Consider the following 23675-nt stretch of genomic DNA (forward strand, 5'->3'; position numbering starts at 1 on the left):
CGCACATAGTTGTTCAGTATATAATATATACCTGCCACATCATCGCACTGTATCCCATAAGCATGCTCCATTATCAGTTAGAAAAATAGCATCACCAGCAAAGTCTCTACTAACCATCCTTCCTTTTCTCCTCAGGGTGCATACTCATGGGAAGCATTGGAACAATGAAAAGAGGGTCTACTCCTAGGCCATAATATGCAGCCAAACCTGATGCGTGGCCTGTCTGGAGTTTATTAAATGCATAAAAAAAAAATAGCAGGGGAAGGAAGCCCAAAGGAGCCATCAGGGGTTTGGTGCCCACAGCCCTCCTTCTGACACTGACTTGTTCCAGATCAGCACTTTGCTATGGTTGATTCTGAAAGATCGTCTTCACTCAAATGTTGCCTTGCAGCCTCTACTGAAATGAAAGCAGTGCCCACCAAGGCTCCTGCTGTTCCTGAGCCTGGCTTTCCTTGCATTTGTATAAAGGCCTATAAACATGAATACAATTACTCTGACACCAAAATATTAGGTCATACCTACTCAGGAGTGGTCTCTAGCTGTGGGGTCAGGAAAGTGTGGTTTAGATGGGAAGTGTTCCAGGCTCGTGTGTTTGAACAGTTGGTCTTCAGCTTTCAACACTGTTCTGGAAGGCCTGTGGAAGGCTGTGGAACCTTTAGAGATGGACCCTTGCTGGAAGAAGTGGGTCACAGGGGCGGGTCTTGAGGTTTTATGGCCCAGCCTCACTTCCTGTTCCCTCTTTGCTTCTTGACTGCAGATGCACTGTGATTATCCCTGTTGTCATATCTTCTTACCGTGATAGACTATGCCCCTTAAAACTGTAAGCCAAAAATAATTGGCTTTAAATTGCTTCTTGTCAGGTATTCTGTTCCAGCAGCAAGAAAAGTAACTAATATAAGAATTCTATCCCAATATCTTCCTTGAGCAGGAAACCAAAGAGAATTTAAAGTTGGCTGTTCTTTCCAACTTGTCTATCTGGCCAAGGAAGAAGATAACTGTTTCCCGGAGGAAAGGAAATCCTCAAGTGCTGTCCTCTGCTAGCCCCTGCCCATGCCCCAGGCTGCCCCAGGCTGCCCCAGGCTGCCCCCAGCCAAGGAGTTGTCTTGGCCTCTCTCTGGACTTCAGCGAAGCGACTGCCTCAATGTGACTCCCCCAGGAAGTGGCTTCAGGCATGCAAACCACAAGCACATAGAAGTGACAGTTTTCAATAACCAAAGCCTCACTGAAGGCTGAGACTAAAATGTTGTAGTGTGGGAACAGTGAGTCCTTGATGGCCCAGAGAGGGGAAGAAATCATCTGCTGAGGCTCCCAGGCAAATACACTCCCTGTTCTACTTTCTTTAAACACGTCTTCAGATCACAGGCAACTTGATTTTTCTCCTTCAGTCTGAGTTGACCTTATTACCAGGAGGAAACTTCAAGGGCAGCTCATCCCAAGCATCTTGAATTATAATGTGATCTCTATTCCTTTTCTAGACAAAGAATCTTGTTTCCTACCTCCCACCCCGTGTAAGAAAACAGAGATGGCTGGAAAGTGGGGCAGGAGACACAGGCATCATGAGCACATGTGAAGACATGGCAAAAGGGCAAAAAATGCAGTAAAGTCAAAGGCTCAAATGGCCCAGGCCTGAGCATGTTGGGGACAATAGGCCATATGGCCAATGTTCAGCCATCTTGTCAGAGTCTGCACCTTTAATTCTCTGTTTTTCCCAGAGCTTGACCCCCTGTTGTGGGTCAGCAGTTAGACTAAAGACAGATAGGGATGGAGCGACCCTTTTGTGGTTTAGCAGCTAGACTAAAGCTAGATGAGGACAGAGCCAGATACCCTGTGTGGCAGGACATTGTGACCCTGCCTGGGATTCCCTGTGTTTTGAGAAAAGCCTGCAGCTAGGTTGCTATAGCAATATGCTTCCCTGCCTTCTGCCTTATAAAAGCTGCTGCCTGACTAATAAACTTTGAAAGCTTGATCAATCAGACTTGCTCTCCTTCTTTGTGTCTTGCATTTTATTTTCATATGGGTGAATCTCCTCCCGAGCTTTAGTTGAACCCCCGCAGGTGGGGGCATGAGCAGACAGGCATCTCTTCCCTTGGTTCTCAGCCAGGCCTGGGAGACTGGCCGCCTATTTGGTCAGCTGTTTGTCTCCTGACCTCTGTACATGGACAATGCAAACAGCTAAGAGCTTGTAGATAACCTAACTTTTATAAGGTACAAAAAGTGAAAAAAAAAAAAAAAAGGTGTGGGGCACTTCAGAGTATATGTCACCTAGACTCATAATGCTTCTCTCTCTCTCTCTCTCTCTCTCTCTCTCTCTCTCTCTCTCTCTCTCTCTCTCTCTCTCTCTCACACACACACACACACACACACACACACACTCCCTCTCTCTCACACATACACGCTCCCTCTGTATATATAGTAAAATTCTTTATACAGAAAACTACAACAACTAAAAATTACAGGTATCATCAAACTTCCAAATTTTTCAGAATACATATAGGAATAAATGCATTTTAACAGATTAAGAAGAAATGAGTATAAATAATAATAATAATAATAATAATAATAATAATAATAATAATAATAATAATAATAATAATAATAATAATACAGGCGCAGGGACCATCTTGAAAGGAGAGAAGGAGAGATTGTAAGAGCCTGAGGTCACTGAAGCCTGCTGCTTGTGTCTTCCGGACACAGCCAGACCAATATGGCTCATGAACTCAGCAGCATCTGAGGCTGCCTGCAAGAGACCTGCGGAGGACCAATAGGAGGCGAAGAGATTCATGAAGCCCCGCCCCTAGCTGAAAAGCCACTGGCAGCTATTGGCTGCTAAGAGACGGGGCTGATAGACTGCCCGCCCTCCAGTGGCTGGCTCCACACTGGGCTCACGCAGCACAAATTAGACTCAGTGGGTTATAAAAACAGGGCCAGAAGTTGAAGAGGGATGTAGAGGTCCTGAGAGTGGAATCGGAGGTGAGTATACGTACAAAACTTCTTTTAAAAATCAATTAAATGCTTTTTAATTCTATCTTAGCTGTATGTGAACTAGTCCGGGAGGAGACGCTTCAGTTTGTTATTAGCCTCATATTGATGCCTGGAGGTTTTGGGCAGCTCTCCCATCTCTGAGTCAGACAGAACAGTCACAGAAAGAACAGAACAAGGTGGCAGCAGCGTTGAATATTAATCAAATTGATTAGCTAGCCGCTCAAGCATCCGTGGCTTAGTCACATCCAGTGTGGTAAACAAAATCCTAAAACCCCACGCATGTCTCATGTACATCATACAAAACACTCAACGATTGGTAATAGAACAAATATTCACATCAAAAACATCTCAGCCAGGAAGCCTCAGAACTTTAGAACAGGGAGGATAGGAAGGGCGAGTACAGAGCAGCGGGTGAAGGAACTGCAGCAGCTTTTATTGGCAAATGCGAGAAATTCTGCCTCCAATGGTGCTGCTGCTGATTGCATAACTGTGTCGGGATGAAAGTTGTCTACTCCTTAAACAGCCACATGCACACAGGTGCACACACACACTCACACATGTACATGCACACACACAGATGCACATACACAGGCACACGCACACACACACACCCTCTAGAGAAGACTAGGAAGCTGGTAATGCTTTCTAGATGATTCCTTCCATTAGTATCACCTGTCAAGCTTGACCCATTAAACATGAGCATTTCCCATCTTGAGACAAATCCATAATCTGAAACTTTTCTGTCAGCCCAGAGCCCAAATTTGCCTTCCTCTGAATGCCAGTCATTGGTCAGATTTTGCTGCCGAGCATTGTCCCCAGCAAGCTTGTTCACATCAGTCAGTAGCCCCGGACCTCAGTGAGACGTCAGTCAGTCAATAGCCCTGGACCTCAGTGAGACATCAGTCAGTAGCCCTGGACCTCAGTGAGACATCAGTCAGTAGCCCTGGACCTCAGTGAGACGTCAGTCAGTCAATAGCCCTGGACCTCAGTGAGACATCAGTCAGTAGCCCTGGACCTCAGTGAGACGTCAGTCAGTCAATAGCCCTGGACCTCAGTGAGACATCAGTCAGTAGCCCTGGACCTCAGTGAGACGTCAGTCAGTAGCCCCGGACCTCACTGAGACATCAGTCAGTAGCCCTGGACCTCAGTGAGACGTCAGTAGCCCAGACCTCACTGAGACATCAGTCAGTAGCCCTGGACCTCACTGAGACATCAGTCAGTCAATAGCCCTGGACCTCAGTGAGACATCAGTCAGTCAGTAGCCCTGGACCTCAGTGAGACGTCAGTCAGTAGCCCTGGACCTCACTGAGACATCAGTCAGTAGCCCTGGACTTCAGTGAGATGTCAGTCAGTAGCCCTGGACCTCAGTGAGACGTCAGTCAGTAGCCCTGGACCTCACTGAGACATCAGTCAGTAGCTCTGGACCTCAGTGAGACATCAGTCAGTCAATAGCCCCGGACCTCAGTGAGACATCAGTCAGTAGCCCTGGACCTCAGTGAGACATCAGTCAGTAGCCCTGGACCTCAGTGAGACGTCAGTCAGTAACCCTGGACCTCACTGAGACATCAGTCAGTAGCCCTGGACCTCAGTGAGACATCAGTCAGTAGCCCTGGACCTCAGTGAGACATCAGTCAGTCAGTAGCCCTGGACCTCAGTGAGACATCAGTCAGTAGCCCTGGACCTCACTGAGACATCAGTCAGTAGCCCTGGACTTCAGTGAGACATCAGTCAGTAGCCCTGGACCTCAGTGAGACATCAGTCAGTAGCCCTGGACCTCAGTGAGACGTCAGTCAGTAGCCCTGGACCTCACTGAGACATCAGTCAGTAGCTCTGGACCTCAGTGAGACATCAGTCAGTCAATAGCCCTGGACCTCAGTGAGACATCAGTCAGTAGCCCTGGACCTCAGTGAGACATCAGTCAGTAGCCCTGGACCTCAGTGAGACATCAGTCAGTAGCCCTGGACTTCAGTGAGACGTCAGTCAGTAGCCCTGCACCTCAGTGAGACATCAGTCAGTAGCCCTGCACCTCAGTGAGACATTTTAGAAAACACAGGGAAAAGCACATGGGGACAGAAGGTGGGAACACGAGTCACGCAAAGGCAAGGCCGAGGGCCACAAAGAGCACACACACGAAGTTCATTCTCCATCTGGAAAAGGGACCCAACCTGGCAGAGATTTCAGGATGACAGAGATGTCACATGCAGAATGCAGCACAATGCTAAAAAGAGAAAATGGTCAACACAGGGCAGGGCTCACTGGCGTTTTACCGGCTGGTGGTTGAGGCCGTCAGTAAGTAACATGACAAGGACATGAGGCTGCCAGACCCGAGTGAGGGTCACAGAGTCCGCCTCTGCATTCTGCCTGCTTCCTGCTTTGGTTCCACTGCAGAGCCTGGGGCTTTCTGGTATCAGAGTCAGTAACTGAGCTAACACCATTTACCATGCTAAAAACATGTATGGAGTGTTGCCTACTGAATCAGTAAACTCAAAAGCACAAATCCAAGTTGTAGAATATGTGTCACATACAAACATGAGTTTAAGTTCACAGAGAAAGATATGCACTGGTTCATAAAACCTGTCAGGAGTTCTAAGCTTTCTGGTACCCTAAGTGACGGAGCTCTTCGGCGCAGACAATGGACATCTGAACTGGGCTCTGTCGTCATGGTGCCATTTATTAGCTATGTGATCTTGGGCAACCGCAAAGTCAATTACACAATCTGAGTCACAGTTTCCTCATCTCTAAGATACAAAGTCTATGCTGGGGGAAACCTCACTACCAAGTATAAATCTCCAGGATTTCACAGTTAACCTGGACTTGAGCACAGGTCTTGATCCCAGCTCACAACTTCCATTTCTAAAGACTCGAGTCAAAGTAGGAGGGCTTCATCAGACAAAGTGTTCCAAGTCATCTCCTCTGCCATAGTCCCCTTAGCCAGCCATGAATAGAAGCAACTCCCAGGACCAGCTAGTTCTCCTGAGCACTGGAGTTCTGCCCCAGTTGGACCACTTGTAGGCAGTCGTAACCAGTGACTTGGTATTCTACTGCCACTGGGGCTGAAGTCTGGCTGCTAGAACACACACAGCGCCCCCCAGACCAAACGTGGGCTCCCAACTCCTGAAACCGGAATATAGGGAACTACATAAACATTCAAATAACCAGTTACCCTGAAAACTTGCCCATCTAAAATAGAGCAATAGAACCAACAAGGACAGAAAGATTGGAGGAGTAGTTGAAGGAGCTGTAGGCTCTCCGCTGTGTATTTACTCACAGTGGCTTCTGGTACTCTCTCTCTGTGAACACGGCTACTTTTGTAGAGTAGGTTAGGCTTTACAGGTGTCCATGATCATGTCTTCCATCCCTCACAGTCTCCTATAGCAGCCTGCCACAAAGAGGTGGAGTCCGGCTCACCTCCCTTGAATGTGGACAGGCTAGTAATTCACGTGTGGCCAAAAGAATGCAGCACAAGTGAGTTCACTGTGTGCAAATTCTGCAGCCATGTCAGAGAGATCTAAGCAGTTTCCTCCCAGGTTCCTCATGGAAAACCAGCCATCTTAGAAGCAGCCTACCTGCCTCCAGGGAGGCCATGTGGAAGCGGTCCACCCCATGTGAGGTAAGCCATCTTAGACTCCACAGACATGCCCATCCATTAACTGGTAGCCACTGTTGGAACTCACTCGAAATGCAGAGCACTGACTTGTCCAGCTTTTCTCCGGTCTATGGCCTATGCAATGTATGAGTTATAACAAAATGGCGGCTGTGGCAAGGGACTACCTTTTAGTGTGGTTTTTCATGGAGTGAAGGGGAGGGTGCTCACTCTCAAACAGATGCAAGGGCTGCTAGCATTAGGGTGGAGCACATGCTGAACATGTCTGAGCTCCTGGAGGACAGAAGCGGGCATTGATCTGCAGTAGAAAATTAGACGGGTGACAGGAGGCCACAGGTAGATCCCCGCAACAAAGGAAACAGGGAAAGAACTGACTAAGACTATTGCAAAGAAAAAGCAAGCAAGCAAATAGCATCTGGGGGCCTGGAAGAGCAGACACAGCATTGCCTTCCATGTTAGTGCGCCCCAACAAGGACACTAGCATGTGAGAGCATAAAATAGTTAAGATTTTCAGAGATGGCCTTAGGTCACAAAGGTCAACTCTGGTTCAAGCTTTTTTCTGTAAGATGGACCTAGGTAGGTTTCTAGTGACGGCAACAGTGCCTTCCCTTCCCAGAGTGCTTTTCCTGCTATTCTTGACTGTTGTATAAGATAGTCCAAGGATTAGAGACACAACACACCCCTCAGAAGGAAGGGAAGGGTGTAGGGAAGACATGAAGGAAACTCCCTCCCAGTAGGAAGACAAGCAGAAGAGAAAGGTCTTTCAGGGTCTGAGGAAAACAAGAAAGAGAGGTACCAAGTGAAAGAGATAGATAAACCTAATTTGTGTTTGAAACCTGAAAGCCAAACAGAAAAGAATTTTGATTTTTTTTTTTTAAGAAGCTGAAAGCAGAACTTTTGTCCATTACAAATGGGTCTATAGCTTGGCACAGTGGTGTACACCTGTGATCCTAGCCCTCTGGGAGGCAGAGGCAGGCGGTCTTTGTGAGTTCGAGGCCAGCCTGATCTACAAAGTGAGTCCAGGACAGCCAAGGCTACACAGAGAAACCCTGTCTTGAAAAACCAAACCAAACAGAGCAAAACAAAAAGAAAGAAAGAAAGGATCTGTATAGGAAGTTCACCTTGGTCTGCCTAGGTGTTCTTAGAAGGGTGGGGACAGCAGGAGACAAGGCAATAATGATGCAAGGACACAGACAGGAAAGGCAATAATGATGCGATGCCTCAGCAGAGTGACACTAAGTTTGCTAGTCTCATTCCCAGGTCAACAGAGAGTGTTAGACCTTCCCCTGAATTTGCGGTGAGTCAGGAGGCTCACTGAGGGCTGGGGCCACCATGGTGGAAGGACTGACCTAGTTGAGGGTGCAGCAGGAAAGGAATGGAGTATCCAGAGAAGAAACCAGGGCGTGTCTACTTTGCCAAGGTCTTCAACTCTACCCTCTGCTGCTCCAGCTTTCTTGGTGCTCTCCTATATCCCCACAGTCCAGCAACAGACGGGGTAGGATCCGTTTAGATTGTTTGGGGTGGGCCCCCTACTGGTTGCTCATTACTTTGACTGTCGTCTGTACATTCTGAACCGGGGGGCGGGGGGTGTGTTGAAACACATGTTTGTCCAAATACAGAGGACTGGTACAGTCAGTGAGGAGCACAGAGGACAGACTGGCCAGAACATTGGGATGTCACATACCTTAGGCATTAGACTATGTTTTTTTTTCCCTGCCACAGTTACAAATAGTGGTGACTTTATGACCAGGAAGATACGCACATAGCTCTGAGGAAGCCCACAAGGAAGCCCAGGTCAGCACATGCTCATCGGGGACACTTCCTACCATCCTTTGGGAATGTAGCCTAGAAGAAGGCTAGCGGGGAGAGATGGGAAACCAGAGTGAGCATCCAGCCAGAGGAACCTGATGTACCCAGGAAGGATGAGTGTAGGCATCTGACACAGAGACGACACAGCAGTGGGCTCCAGAAAGGGGACCACAACAGTGACTAAAGCTTCATGGATGGCAATGGTCTGCAGTAGCGTAAAGGGTTTTAATACCAGAGTTGTATATGGTAGAAATACTTTCTTCTAGAACATTTAAGCTGTCGGGATAGATAGGACCTTTCCCACCGGCACACACAAACACATACTCAAAGACACATAGACACAGAGACACACACAGACAGACACAGACACACAGATACAGAGACACACAATCACACACACATACACACAGAGAGAAACAGACACAGAGACACACAAACACATAGAGACACATACATACTCAGACATACATGCACATGTGCACACAGACACATACACACACACAAACACACAGAAAGAGAGACAGAGACAGAAACTTGGAATCCAAGAACGTTGTATGTACACTTTGGGAAACTCCCTTGCCATAATTAAAGGCATTTTTGGACATGAAAATATCTCAGACTCACTGTGTTTTCCATGGGCCCCAAAATTCCTGGCTCTGCCCAAAGGACTGCAGTCCCACACTGAGCCCTCTGGCTTCTCCCATCTGTAAGACACCATCACCAGCATGCTTCTGGTCATGAGACACCCCTAGGAAGCTTGCAGTCTGAACCCCTATGTCCAGCATTTCCATCCCGGCCACTCCAGGTAACATAAGTGAGCGACAGGACACGGCAGGTGCAGTATGCCCAAGTTCATCAACAGCTGACACTCCCTTACTTTGTGGTTCACAGACACTTTCTTTTCTCTGCATCTCTGCTTAGGCCTGGCGCACCACTGGTAGGAGCACTTGGAGTTCTAGGCCTGCCCATTCCACAGCTGCTGTTCTCTCCTCCAGACCTCTGTTTTCTGGCCATAGAAAGTGATGAGAAGCCGTGAGTGCTGCCAGCATAGCACAGCTGGTCACCCTGACATATGAGGTCTCAACTCCAGCTGTTAGTCCACACATTTGTTCCTGCTTTTTTGTTTCAGTAGGTATGAGTGGAGACACAAGTATTTACATTTCTAGTAAGTTCCCAAATAATACTGAGGCCACTAGTCCAGGGACTACACTTTGAAAACCACTTCCTTAGACATAGAGGAAGTTTCGTGTCCTGGATATCCTTAAGCAAGCCTGTGGGCTAATACACACACACACACAAAGAAAGAGAGAGAGAGACAGAAAGAGATAGAGAAAGACAGAGACAGAGAGACAGACACAGACAGAGATAGACACAGACAGACACAGAGAGAGAAACAAAGAGAGAAACAGAGAGACGCAGAGACAGAGACCCAGAGACAGACACAGACACAGAGACACAGACAGAGACAGAGAGACAGAGAGACAGAGACAGAAAGAAAAAGAGACAGAGAGGAGGGAGAGACAGAGAGTGAACATCAAAACAAAGTTAACTGAGTAGACGTTCACTGCAAATCCTGTTCTGAAGACAGCCTTTGAGGCCAAGAGAAGCTATGAGGTGTCATCAAGGTCTGGCACCATTGACTGAAGATGGCCTCGCAGGAGCAAGAAATGACTGGCACTATGTTAAGCGACAGGGTGTTTAGGTACCACTGCATTGTACCTTGGGTTAGTACATGCATCAAAGAGAAAGGTTAGTCTCCTATCACTGTGAAACCAATGCCATACACTCAGCAGTTTAGCCCCATCTGCTGTTGGTCCAGTGTCTAGGCTCAATAAATCTTTCCCAGTTAAAGCTAAGGTCACTTGGGCTAGGTTCTTTTTTTTTTTTTTTTTTTTTTTTTGAGCCTGCAGCATTCTTTCAAGTTTACGTGATGGTTATGATTGGGCTGCTGAAGTCCCTGCTTTTCATCAGCTGAGGGCCAGGACCCACAGACTGAGTCCCTAGCCTTATGCGTCTCTTCACAGCCACCTGCTGCTGATGCTTCAGATCTGCTTGCCTCTGACCTCCGGAAGCACTTATAAAGAGTGAGACTCCTATGTGGGATTCCCAGCCTGCTCTTCTTCTTTTTGTTTGGCTGACTGAGCGCCTGAACTGCACCCACAAAGTCCCTCAGCCTTACTATATAAGGTAGTACAAACCATGTATGTCAGTGAGAAGCCATCTGTCTGTACGTCCCAGCCCCACTCAGTGAGAGGGGATTATGCAGGGCATGAGTCAGTGGGTCTCCTTCTACAGCTCTGCCTGTTACACATGGGTAAAGCATCCTGGTGACTGTTGACCCACCCAATGTTTCGCATTTACTTCCTCACTCTCAGGGAAGGTCTCTTCCCAAATTCCTTAAAGCTTCCTTACTCACGCGACATGATCAACACGCGTGACGAATGCAGATGTTCATGCCCTGCACCAACTCTCAGGGAGAAAACCGCCCGTGTGTTTACAAGACTCCCTGGAGATACAAGAAACAGTGATCTCACAAGTCCCTTGTCCCCAAATAACTCCCTCCCTCCCGGGCTCACTAATGAGCGCAAGTCTCATCTTATCTCCTAAGAAAATAGTCCTCAAAGTGGCCTTCCCAGACAAGCAGTTCCAGTGCGTGTGGCAAGTCCTCAGGGTACACACCCACACCTACTGGATCTGAAAATCTGTGTGGGCCAAGCCACGTGTGTTGAGGGCAGAGCTGATAAAGGCAAGGTTTGGGGACCTGATAAACAGAGGCACGACAACGATGAAGTGCCTTCTCATGAAAAGCTCCGTGCGCGCATGAGCACCACTTACTGTACCTCAGCCCCACTGTGGCTGGAGGCTGGTCCTGCTAACCTGGTATATGGGGGTGGAGGGGGTGGGGGAAGTGGGACATAATCCTGCCACCGCTCCATTCTAGGTGTCAACCAGTTGGAACTGGAGGGCAAGCTGGGAGTGAGGAGCTGGAGGCCAACCCGCAGGGCGTGAGGGAGGGTTCCTCCTCACAGTACTCCCAGACCTACAGCTCCTGGGGAAACCAAACAAGCTAGGAGAAGGAGAAGAACGCACTGAGACAGGCCATGTCGAGAGGGGCCTCTGAGGAGGACATTCTTCTGCGCTTATGCCTGTAGGAACAAGACACTGGTCCCAGAAAGCAAAGCCTCTTGGAAAGGCAGCACTAGAAGAGCACCGGTGAGGCAGTGGGGAGTGATGTGGAGAGCAGAGAGAAGCCATCAACATCCCAATGCAAGCAGAGCCCAAGGCAGGACTGGGAAAGACAGGTCAGCCCTCTGCCTCTGTTTGTGCAATAGGAAACCCAGGAGAGACATTCTGGCCAAGAGCACCCTGTGTACGGAGGCTGTGGTCAGGGACTGATAAGCTAGGGCTTAGAGAGAGGAAAAAAAAAAAAAAACATCCAAGGGAGAAAAGAAACTTTAAATAGCAAAGGTGGAAAAGGGACCAATTTGTCTGGTGCTATGTGCACAAGGCATGTCCCAGAGAGCTGCCCCATCAGCCAGGGAGCTACGGTTCCTGAGAGGCTTCAGGTATAGTAAAGAAAACAAACACTACATTGTAGGAAAGTCCCTGGAACCTTCCACAGACATGCTCTGCTCTCTGTCCCACATGCTCAGCCTCCTACCTCCTGGTGGATCCTAGGTGCCTGGAATTGTGCATTTTCCTTAGAAGTTCTCTGAGCCAGTCCCCCCCCCCCCTTTTAAAATCAGGGAAACTGAAATGGGAAAAGGCCAAGGAATGCTTAAAGTGACCCTAAGAGAGCTGGCCCAGTCAGGAGGAGCACAGATTTCCCCGAGGCCCCATTACAAATGGAGCTGCTGTTCCACCTCCCTGCCTCTCTCCAGCATTCCTACCTGCAGCTCCGCATTCCCGCACCTTGCTGCTTCTCGTCTGGGGGAGGCTGCCAGGCCAGACTTTCACCTTCTGTGATGTCTCAGCAGCCCCCACGGGGATTTATAGGCCCCTGCCTGCTGGGATTTCCTAACTGTGTTGTGTCACGCACTCTGGTTGGATGGCGGTGGACACACCTTTCCCCTCTTCACAGGGAGCACACGGCTCAGGGTGCTTTGTGCGTACATGCTGGCAAGATGGGGAAGTGGCCTCGGAAACTCTGAGTTTCCCTGGTGTGTGTGTGTGTGTGTGTGTGTGTGTGTGTGTGTGTATGTGTGTTTATGTGACTTGCTAAAATGATGTAATTCCAGCTGAGGGTACATTTTAAAGTGATGCTGGTTGTACATCAAACAGTTGTAAACGGTTTCACAGGTGGGATTTCACCCCATCAGCTGGAGACCAGCTGAAACCCAACCTTGGTCGCATTGAAGACAAAAGGAGGTTTTTAATGAGTGAGAGAAAAGGTCCCCACTGCAACCGCAAGGAACTCTTCTTGCATCTAAGGAGGGTTACACTTATGGGTGTGCTTTAGGGCCTTTGATTTGGCTTTTTGGCCTTTTTAGTTTTGTGTTTGTTTGTTTTGTTTTTTACATTCTGTGAATTGTTTCAAAGACAGGTGATGTCAAGGGTTGATTTTCTAATTCTTTTTTCCGGTTTGTGAAATTATTCTAATAGTAGCTTCTGTTCTTACAGAAATGTCTCATTAACTCCCGAAAAGGCCCAAAAGATACCATCACTTTCTTCTTCTCACTCACAAATCACCTACACACAGTGAGAGGGACACAGCTCCCACAAGACCTCAAAGACACTATGGGCCATCATTGGGAGCTGGTTAGGGAGCAATGTGAGAGAGAGTGATGCCTGGGCTCTGGCCTCTTCAGAGCCCAGCACCAGGTCTTGACCCCTGCTGGTCTTCCAGCCTATGCAGTCCCGACAGTCCTTGACTGTGTAGATGCTGGACGGTGCCACACAGTATATATAGGCAGGTATATTTAGAGGCCCCTCTTTTGGGGGATGGAAAATGATGCTTTCCCAAAATGTAGTTTAAAACCCAGCACTGCAAATAGTAATCACAAACAAGATATCAATGATGGAAGAAGCTAACAGCTCATGTTATTAATCCCGATGATATTTTCTACCTTGTTTATAGCAGCTCTGCGTTCCTACAGGTGAAAAGGGGGCCGTAGAAACAGTCAAAGAAAAGCGTTGAGACTTCCATACGCACAAAAAGAAAGTCTCAAGGTCAGGGCTGGAGAGATGACTCTGTGGTTAAGAGTACATTTGGCTCTTGTTGAGGTCCCAAGTTCGGTTCCCACCACCCAGGTCAAGGTGGTTCACAACTGCCTGTACCTCCAGCTCCAGGGGATCCAACTCCCACTCTTGCCTCGGGGGACACCGTATTTACACGCACTTTACACGCACACATACACAGAACTTTAAAAAGTGAAACAAAATATTTTTTTCAAATCTCAAGGTCAAGTTAAAACTTTTGTTAAGAAAAAAAAGGTAATTCTTAGAATTCAAATTTTGGGATGAGTAAATAGTATCTAATAAAAATAGAGTGTGAGACTTAGATGAAAATCCAGACATAATCAGATCACCCTTCAGTTAAAAAAGATCAAACCGGAGTCCAGGCGGTTGTGGGGCCATGTTTGATCTGGCTATGTTGATTTAATCATATATAATTGTATACCACATGTCTTAGTTATGGATTCAATTTGTGTAATAAAACTCCATAACCAAAAGCAACTCAGGGAGGAAAGGGTTTGCTTCCTCTTCATGCGCAGGTCCCACTCCATCATCAGGGAAGTCAGGGCAGGAACCTAGAAGCAGGAACTGAAACGGAGGCCAAAACGCATGCTCCCCACAGCTCACTTGGCCTGTTCCCTTATACTCTCTGCTACCACCTGCCCAAGGGTGGCATGACCTACAATGGTCTGGGCCCTCCCACACCAAACATTAGTCAAGAAAATTCCTCACAGTCATGCCAACAGGCCGATCTCAGAGATGTGTTTTCTTAATTAAGATTCCCTCTTCTCTGATATATCTAGGCTTGTGTCAAGTTGACAAAAACCAACAAGCACACTGGGTAAGGGCCTTATGAAGCTATAAGTACCCAAAAATGAACTTGTAAGGCAAAGGGTAAGTGTTAAACTATATCCATGTTTATTCCTTTCCCAGTACTCCTGACGGTAGATTATTTGCTTTTGTTTTTTAATTCTGATATGGTAAGGCTGAAGGGTAAGCTGTGAATTTTGAGTCAAAGAAGTATCAAAGGCAAAAATTCACCCCAACAAGAAGGCTTCCCTAAGTGCCATGACCACCCCAACATAAAGGCCATGCAAAGAGCTAGCTCGTTCATGCTCTCCACTCCAGCTGATCTGCCTAGCTCAGGATCCTGGGCACTCAACAACGAAGGCAACACACAGCTTAGAGTAGCCTCAGAGGAGAGCCAAGACCGTGACAGATGCCTCTGTCTACACTCAAGAGGAACTGTGGACCTTGTGACCTGTGAGGAGGAATTTACTCAATCTCATTTTCTGTCTATGGAAAAACTTGATCATTGTGCTGGTTGGTATTTGTTGACACAAGCTAGACATGTCTGAGAGGGGCTTTTAACTGAGAACATGTCTTCATCAGATTGGCCTATAAACAAGTCTATGGGGGATCTTTCTTGATTACTGATGGGTATGGGATGGCCCATCTCAATAGGCAGGGGACAGGCTACCACCCCTGGAGGGTGGTCTTGTATAGTATAAGATTGCAGGTAGAACAATCCTAAAAGACCAACCCAGTAAGCATGATCTCTCCATGGTCTCTGCTGCAGGTCCTGACTCCAGGTTCTGCCCTGAGATCCTTTCATGGAGGATTGTAAACTGTAATTTGAAACAAGCTTTTTCCTCCCCAAGTTGCCGTTGGGGCAACTTTATCACAGTATTGGAGCTCAACTAACACAACCATAGAGCCTAATAGTCCTTTCAAGTACTAACGCTCAGGGCCTGCTTTGGGAATGCCAATGATCCCAGCAACTTGGGAGACAGAGGAGGTGGATCACTGTAAGCTCAAGGCCAGCCTGGCAAGACTCTAACAAGAAAGAGGAGGAGGAAGAGGGGCGGTGGAGAAGAGGAAGAAGAAGAAAGAAAAGAGGAGGAGGAAGAGGAAGAGGAGGAGGAAGAGGAAGAATTGTGGTTGCTGCTGATGCTGATGCTGATGCTGCTGCTGATGCTTCTGCTGCTGATGCTGATGCTGATGCTGATGCTGATGCTGATGCTGCTATTACTAAAGTTCAAACCTAGTAGTTGAAGGTGCTAAATCCCCAAGCCTCTGCAGGGCCCACAGAACAATGGCTGCTTCTCCTGTATCCCTCCATCTTCCGTTCACAGCCCACCAGCAACAGAACATTCAGTTCAGCTTCCCCACCAGCTGATGGGAAATGAACAAGTTCTCCTGAGGTTCAAGATGCCAGTTAGCCAAGCTGCTTCTTGCAGAGGCTGGAGCAGCAACTCCTCCTCTGTTAGACCCAGAGAAGCTTCTCTAACTTGCTTTTGGTTCAAAAACCAGCAGCCACCCCTGAAACCCCTGTGTCAAGGTCCTTTTTGTGATGTGCAGGACAGAGGGTGCAGGAAGGTGAGCCGAAGGCAGTACATGTGGGCCACTAACCTGATGAATCTGTCCCCAGTTTGAGGGGGACAGTATTAACCCTGAATACTGTGGCAAATTGCCCTCATCATTCATTTGTTCTTATCAGATCCAAATTCTGTAGTTTTGATGGAAGAAAATATGGTCACCAAACACCTAGGATAATATTCACAGTGAGGCATCAGACAGTAAAAAAAAAAATTCTAAACCCGACTCTGGTTAGCTGGGCAACAAAAAACTCTTTTCATAAAGACATGGGGAAAAACTATTCATGAATTAAGGACAAGAGGAGGAAACATGGGCTTCAGGCTCCTGTTTGGGGGGAAGATCAAATGAAGGCAAGGGTAAATGCATTCTGTGTTCGTTCCCTGTTACTTCATCATTATGGAGGCCAGAGGTCTGCATGGTCTCAGTGGGCTAACGTGAATTGTGGTCAGTACTGGGTCCCTGCAGCCACAGGGGCAGTGTCTCCATGGCCTGGTCTTTTCCCAGCCTCTGTGGCATTCTTGCTCAATGACTATAGACCTGCACACAGGATCTCTTTCTCCTTTGGTCATCTTACCATTCTTCCCTTAAGCACCTAACCCAGGCCTTCACCCACCCGGAAGTCCTTCATTTATCTACACAAGTTCTTCCGCGTCAGGTAGCTTGTTCCCAGCTTCAAAGACCCTCATGCAGGCATCTTTCCACTCAGTTACTCAGCCTACCATAGGCTCAACACTTCCGTCCAGCGTTCTCAATCTGTGCTTTACAGTTCTAGATAGAAGCTGAGCGGGTGGTACGCCCACCCGTATGCCCATATGCACCTGGAATCCCAACACTCAGAATCTGAGTCCGCCCAGCACGAGACTCTGTCTCTTAACAACAATGACAATGACACAAGTGCTGAGCGATTACTCACTGGAATTCCACAGAAACTAGAAACAAAACACACCCGGAGGCTTAGGGATCACCAGGGTATTTCACTTTGCTGTTCAACTCCAAGGAAACCCAGGCTCACTGTGGAAGGATTTGTTATTTTTGTTTGGTTTTTTTTTTGTTGTTGTTGTTTTTTGAGACAAGGTTTCTCTGTCCTGGAGTTCACTCTGTAGACCAGGCTGGCCTCGAACTCACAGAGATCCACCTGCCTCTGCCTCCTGAGTGCTGGGATTAAAGGTGTGCACCACCACGCCAGGTTTATGGAAGGATTTCTTTTTATTTTCTTGTTCCTGTCTTTTCTTATTTCCACCTTAAGTTTCCGGGCAAACTGAGGAAGAATGGGAATTTCAGAGGGACTAGCCTTAATCCTGACCACTCCTCATCTCTCTCACAGCAGCTCGCCTTCGCTCAGGACCCAGGACTTGATGAAAGGGCAGCTGCAACTGGATCTCATCTTAATGCCACCTGACCTCCCCCAAGAACGCCCAGGCCCAGTCCAGCACCCAGGACCCTGAGTGCTCCTCCTGAGTGCTCCTCCATCAATTCCACCAAGTGTTTCCTACAACCCTGGGGCTCCAAGGACACGAAGTCACCCCCTACCCTTATCTGAGCCCACCGTCTCCTTTATGTGACTCACAGAGATTCTCCAGTGAATTTATTTGAGAATGAACATGAGGGTAGGAATGCAGCATAGTAAATAATGTGGAAATTTAAGGAAGTTGAGTCAAGGGGCAATTTTCAAGGAAATGGGGGAGGCTTGCAGAAGCTATTTTGAAACAATAATGCCTGGCCACAGGATCAATAACACGCAAGGCTTCACTCAGACTAAACAGGAAGTTGGTGGGCAGAAACTTTTTGTGTGTGTAAGGCTGTGGTAGCCTTTGGGCAAAGTGTTAGTTGCAGAGGCATCTTTTGGGCCGGTTCTAGCAGAGGATTTCATGCCTGAGACCCCTGCCTTCACACCTCTCCCACTTTATTACCGTTTGTGTTGCCAGCATTTTACAGGAGTGACCTTACACACAGAGTGCTAACGGCTGCCCTTCTGCCTTGCCAGGAATAGTTTCCCAGGAGAGCTGGTGGGCCTATCCAGGAAGTAAGCCCCAGAAACTGACCTCCAGGAGGCCACTCGCTGCAGTGGGCTCCATAGTCTCTGTTCTGGAGGGGAGAGAAAATGTTCCAATCCCTTAGTGTCAGAAAGCAGAGATCGGCTCTCGTGGTGGAGAGTCTAACTGACATCTCCTTGGTTCCACTTACCTTCTAAAAGAAGTGAAAATTACTAAAGAACAGAGTTGATGTGACTCCCAGTGAGGTGGGCACACACACACACACACAGACACACACATATGCACTCACACATGCACACACATACACGCACATGTACACACACATACATACACACACTCATGTACACACACACAGACACACACATGCACACACATACATATACACACTCATCGTGTGCGCGCGCACACTCATGTACACACACGCACACACGCGCGCGCGCATGCACACATATGATGGATGAAGCAGGACAAGCTCCAACAAGCAAGTTCCAACAAGTTTCGACAACATCTCACATACACATGCAAACAGACAGACATATGCACTTTCATACATTGGGTAGATGGACTAAACTCTAACAAGCAAGCTCCAACAACTTTTTTTCCCGTCCCATAGCTTAAATATTCCAGCAAAATCTTTCAGGCAGTGCAAAGATCACAATGTGGTAACAGCATATCTTTAAGTTAATGATTATAATAAGTATGTGTAAGAAAAACATATTCCCCATCCCCTCACATGATCAAGTGTTTTATGTATTATGGGTGAAAAACAGATTATTTCTCAAAAATCACATACATTTCTAAGTGAGCAACTTGTTATAGATTAACAAAGTGTAAGCAAGCAAGGTGATTTTCTCAGCCAGTTTCTTTTTACAGACAGGCTGCAATTTATGGTTTTAAGGAAAAATAATCAACTATCTTAAAAAGTAATCTTATAAAAATCTTAAAAGAACCACAAGCATGAACTTGTGTATAAATAACAAGCAGCCATTTCTACTTTAAATCCTCAAGGTGCTCATCTACTCATTAATAATTTTTATTAAATCTTATCAGGAAGCTGAGGGCAAAAAATACGAGAAATTAATCATCACCAGCACAGCTTCAGTGAAAGAGTCACATAAGCCAGTGCTAACTGGGGTGTTCTTGCTCCCTAACCTCAAAAAGTCCCCAGCTCAACTGTTGAAAGTGTGCCTTTCTGGGCTTCAAATTGTTCCTCAAGACTTTCTACATCAGAGCCACAGACAAAAACATCTTAACCTAACCTACTAAAATTATTTAAATCAAATCAGGAACTCTGTAAAATCATTAATTCATCTAAACAATATTATTTTATAAAAGTTAATCTTCATATTGATCTGCAGGAAAATTGCTCAAATGAGTAGGCTGTCACCCAGGTAACAATCACACCAGATTATAGGCAGTGGTCTCCCCATGCCCCATCACACCATGCCAGATACATGAGGAGTACAGCCATGACAACCGTGACAAGAAACAATCTGAAGACAAAGTCCCTGGGGCCATGTGTCTCCAGGGAACAGCCACTGCAGCCATGCAAAATGGTGGACCGTCTCCAGGAAGCTTGCCTGCCCACTCCAGCTCCTCCTGCAGGGTGTGTGTCTCAGCCCTTGCACACATCTTTAATCCAAGAGCTTTCGGTAAACAGGGTTAAATAAAGTTAACTCTAGGTCTAGAAGCACAGCAAGCAAGCAGTTGATAAGATGTGAACGGGGGGGGGGGGGGGGGGGGGCGGGGGGGGAACATAGTGAGAGGAAGTCCAGAGAACCGATAGAGAGGTACACAGGAAGTAGAAAGGAGGGGCATACAATTTGAAGGGTTTTAAAGACAGCTTGGAGAAGAAGCCCTTTTTTCTGTCAGGGACATCGGCTGAGGAGGAAGATCAGCTGGGTGCTTTCTCTGCCTCTCTCAGCTAGCAGGCTTTCACCCCTGCATCTGGCTTCTGAGTCTTTATTGGTAAAATTGAGTGCTTGGGTTTTTGTTTAAAAACAACACTCTAGATGTGTGGACAGGGTGTTACGTGTCTGTGGATTTTTTTTTTCCTGTATGAATGAATTACAGCCCTTCATTCCTGGGGCCCATGACTCCCCAGAGCCATGTTCAGTCTCCCCACCACCGCATTCCACCCCACCTCCCCTTAACCAGTCACTGCCACTTCCTGACAGGGATGCCAACAGGTTAGAAGAGAAAATGGAGCCTATCACGCTTGTGAAGCTGTTGGTATATTAAAAATCCAAGGCCCACGCTGAAACAGAGCAACATGCATCAGAAACTGCTGGACGACTTCAAAAGACCCGCCCAATATATAGAACTCACTCAAGACGAATGCGTCTTAGGTCTGTGGCTTCGCCCGCCATACCTCCAACCCCTCAACTGCCCGTCTCTTCAATGCCCCTCACTTCCATACTATCTCCTCCTCGCTGCCAAGCCTTTTGTTTCTCTGGACTCATGCTTCTGACTGATGATACGACAGAACGATTGCTCTGCTCAGCTACTGCCAACACCTGTGCTTCTGGAACGCCAACATTCAAAAAAGCCCAAGAGCTCCTGGTGCCTTCTTCCCTTGCCTCATGTTATATCCATAGCAATCTCCCACAAGCCCCTTTATGCACTGTAGCATGCTAGTGTGGCTCCCTCCACATGTATACTTTATGCAGGCCCTGACTCAGATCTGTCATCTTCAAAACCCCTTCTGTCCCCAGGGCACACTGGCATGCGTGGGCTCCAGGAAGACTTGGGAAGAGGGTTGTAGGTTCTCCCTGCACCCTGTCATGCCTGATCTCATAGAAAATGACACTGTTGATAAATAGATGTACACTCCATCTACCTCTTCTCCAACAACAAACCGAGATACAATTCCACCAGCTTCGCTGCTGGTCTCCTTACTGGAGTGTGGGCACTCCCACCAAAAGCCACGTTAGAACAGCTTTACCAGCAGAACTGATTACTCTCCCAATGCCTGTATAGATGGAGCCCCTCCCTTAGTCTTTCTCAATGCAGTTAGGGCAGAGCTGTGTACACTTGGAGGTTAGTTTTCTTCACTGGATCTCCTTAAGGGTCGCCTTAAGTGCAGATCATTTGAGGTCAGAAGACTGCCTAAATCTGAGCCATGTCTTCTGGTGGCATAAAAAGCCACAAGGAAGGAAGCTTTTGCTATTTGCCTGCCTGCTCTCGCTCTCACTCTGGCAAGACCTTTCCTTCACTGGCATTAGAGCCTACTTGCTTAGTATTCTGACACATACTGAAGACCACTTCCAGCCTTGTGGACTGAACTGGATTCTTAGACTTTCTGTTGGGAGACAGCCATTGTTGGACAAGCCACATCTCAGCCTATAATCTACTCTAATAAATTCTAGATAGATAGAAAGATAGATAGATAGATAAGATTAATAGATGATAGGTAGATTAGATTAATAGCTGATAGATAAGATTAATAGATAGATGATAGATTAATAGAGAGAGAGATATCCATACATACATACAAATACACAGACAAGAGAAACACAGAGAGAGAGAGAGAGAGAGAGAGAGAGAGAGAGAGAGAGAGAGAGAGATTTATTCTCTCTGTTCTGTTTCTCTGGAGAACCCTGAGTAATGCCCTGCCTTTAAGAGAACGATGTTATTAGCCTCATCATGCCTGGGATTCCCTATGCAATCTGCTTTTACAACCTGAACTAATATACAGCTTTAACCTTAAATTATGTACCCTCCCATTCCCCACCCAGAATAATACCTGTGTGCTGTCATAGTCATTTCTGAATGCAGCCAGCGGACTGGAAGCAACCGTAAGCAGCTAGGATCCCCCAGCATGCCGATGTGGATTGAGAGCATTGGCCTACACTGTTGAGTGCTGTTCAGAAGACTCCGTGGGGGTCAGTAAGAAAGCCCCCACCCTTGTAAACCCTGTTAATAATTCCTGTAAGGAATCTTGTATCCCTTTCCCTTGCCATGTTTCTGTGCTGTTCAATAAACAAAGAGAACCAATTGACGATACAAGAAGTGGAGATTCAACTCCGGGCTCACTCTTGGTCAAAAGACTCCCAGCTAAGTCCTATCAGGGTCCTGGAAGGTGACAGAGACACACAAAGAGTGAATCCCAGGGTGAGTACAAGAGAGGTCCTAGCAGCCTTCTACCCTCCCCAGCTGTTTCCAGGACCCCTGGTCCCCTGGGACCACATTCTGGTCCTCTCTGAAGCCACATGACAGGTTCAAACACTCCATGACTTCATGTCTGTGCCCTCAGCCCCCTTGTTAGGTAGACCACCTCCCCCTCAGGTAAAACACCTCTTGAAACACTTACTGTGGTCTGAATATGCACCCCAAAGTTCACAGCTTTTAAAATCATCAGATGTGGGGCTTACTAGGATTAGGGAGGATCGTGAAGATGGGGACTGAGGTGGCACTGTTGATTTCCTAGAAGGGATGAAAACAATGGCTGAGCTGTCACGTTTGCACTGCCTCCTTGTAGGGTACCCTCTGCCATAGGATGAGGCAGCACAAGGCCTTCCCAGGTATGAGGTCGTGCTCTTAGCCTCTGGTACTGAGAGCCAAATAAACGTATATGCTTCATAACCCACACAGTCTCAGATATTCTGCTATAAGGAAGGGACAGAAGAAGAGTCATGGATGGCATTCCAATCTCCTTTGGGCTGATAAAGAGACTAACTTCTTTTTACACCCTGTTGGGACAGCCTAACACTCACCAAAGGGCAAACCAAAATAGAGAAGCAATGAAGTAAACAGAGAAAGAGAAGAGAGGCAGGACAGTGGGGACAGAAAATAGGGGACACCTTGGCTTGAGATGCCCTAGAGCTACCGTACCTACAGCAGTCCAAAGCGTTGCACAAACTAACAGTGGGACACATCTGGGGTTCCCCCAGAAATGCAGATTTTTCAGACTCCTGAGTCAGAAGCCTGGGTGAGGCCTGACACCCTTTTCTGCACAGGCCCCAGATGGCCCTGATATTCAGCAAACACTGTGGGAAGCCTTACTCCAGATGCTACCTGCCAAGTGCAATTCACTAGAATATGAGGGATGGGGAACACGGCTGGGCTGCCCCATGCTTTACAGAGCCCCGTGTCCTAATTTGCTTTCTATCGCAGTCATGAACACCATGACCAAAGGCAGCTTAGGAACGAAGCTGTTTATAGTCCATCCTGGAGGAAAGATAAGTCAGGGCAGAAACTCAAGGTGGGAACTGCAGCAGAGACCACGGAGTAACACTCTTCACTGGCTTGCTCACCACGGCTTGCTCGCTGAGGCTTGCTTTCTAACCATCCAGATGTTTTCTTCCATCTGTGGGGAAGGCAGAATACAATCTGGGGCCTAGAAGCACTTGGTCTGCCCGTCACACTTTGTCCTCGCATCCGTAGATACCTCCAACACAGACTGCGTGGTCGGAAGGGCTTTGGAACAACTAGGCCAAATACTGACTTTGTCATTGAAGAGGTCTGGAAAGCAGGTTTTCATCCATGTTAAAGGGTGGAGCTAAAGTCATCACTGTTCTCCCATATGAAACAGTTGGAAAAACACTACTTTCCAGAGGCGGCTCCATGGGGCTTGTGTCTGAGGCACAATGTTGCTCCGGGGGAAGCCTGTCCCAGAGCTTGGTCTTAGCCCAGGCGGGCTTGCATTCCTAATCCATCTTTGAATCCCTCAGTGAGCACTTTGGCTTCCCTGGAGCCTGCATTTGTACAAGTGCAATATCGCTCACAGGGGG

At 47.4% G+C, this 23675-nt stretch overlaps 1 long non-coding RNA gene across 1 annotated transcript; it reads right to left on the bottom strand.

Annotated features, from left to right (window-relative positions):
- Positions 1-4212: 4212 nt before the first annotated feature.
- LOC127195376 (uncharacterized) lies at positions 4213-4811 on the bottom strand. Its single transcript, XR_007831379.1, has 3 exons — positions 4726-4811; positions 4443-4504; positions 4213-4345 (listed from the first exon to the last, which is right to left on the bottom strand). It is a non-coding gene; the product is annotated as an uncharacterized LOC127195376 (long non-coding RNA).
- Positions 4812-23675: the final 18864 nt, after the last annotated feature.

Source organism: Acomys russatus, chromosome 11, assembly GCF_903995435.1.
Source record: "Acomys russatus chromosome 11, mAcoRus1.1, whole genome shotgun sequence".
Lineage (NCBI taxonomy): Eukaryota > Metazoa > Chordata > Mammalia > Rodentia > Muridae > Acomys > Acomys russatus.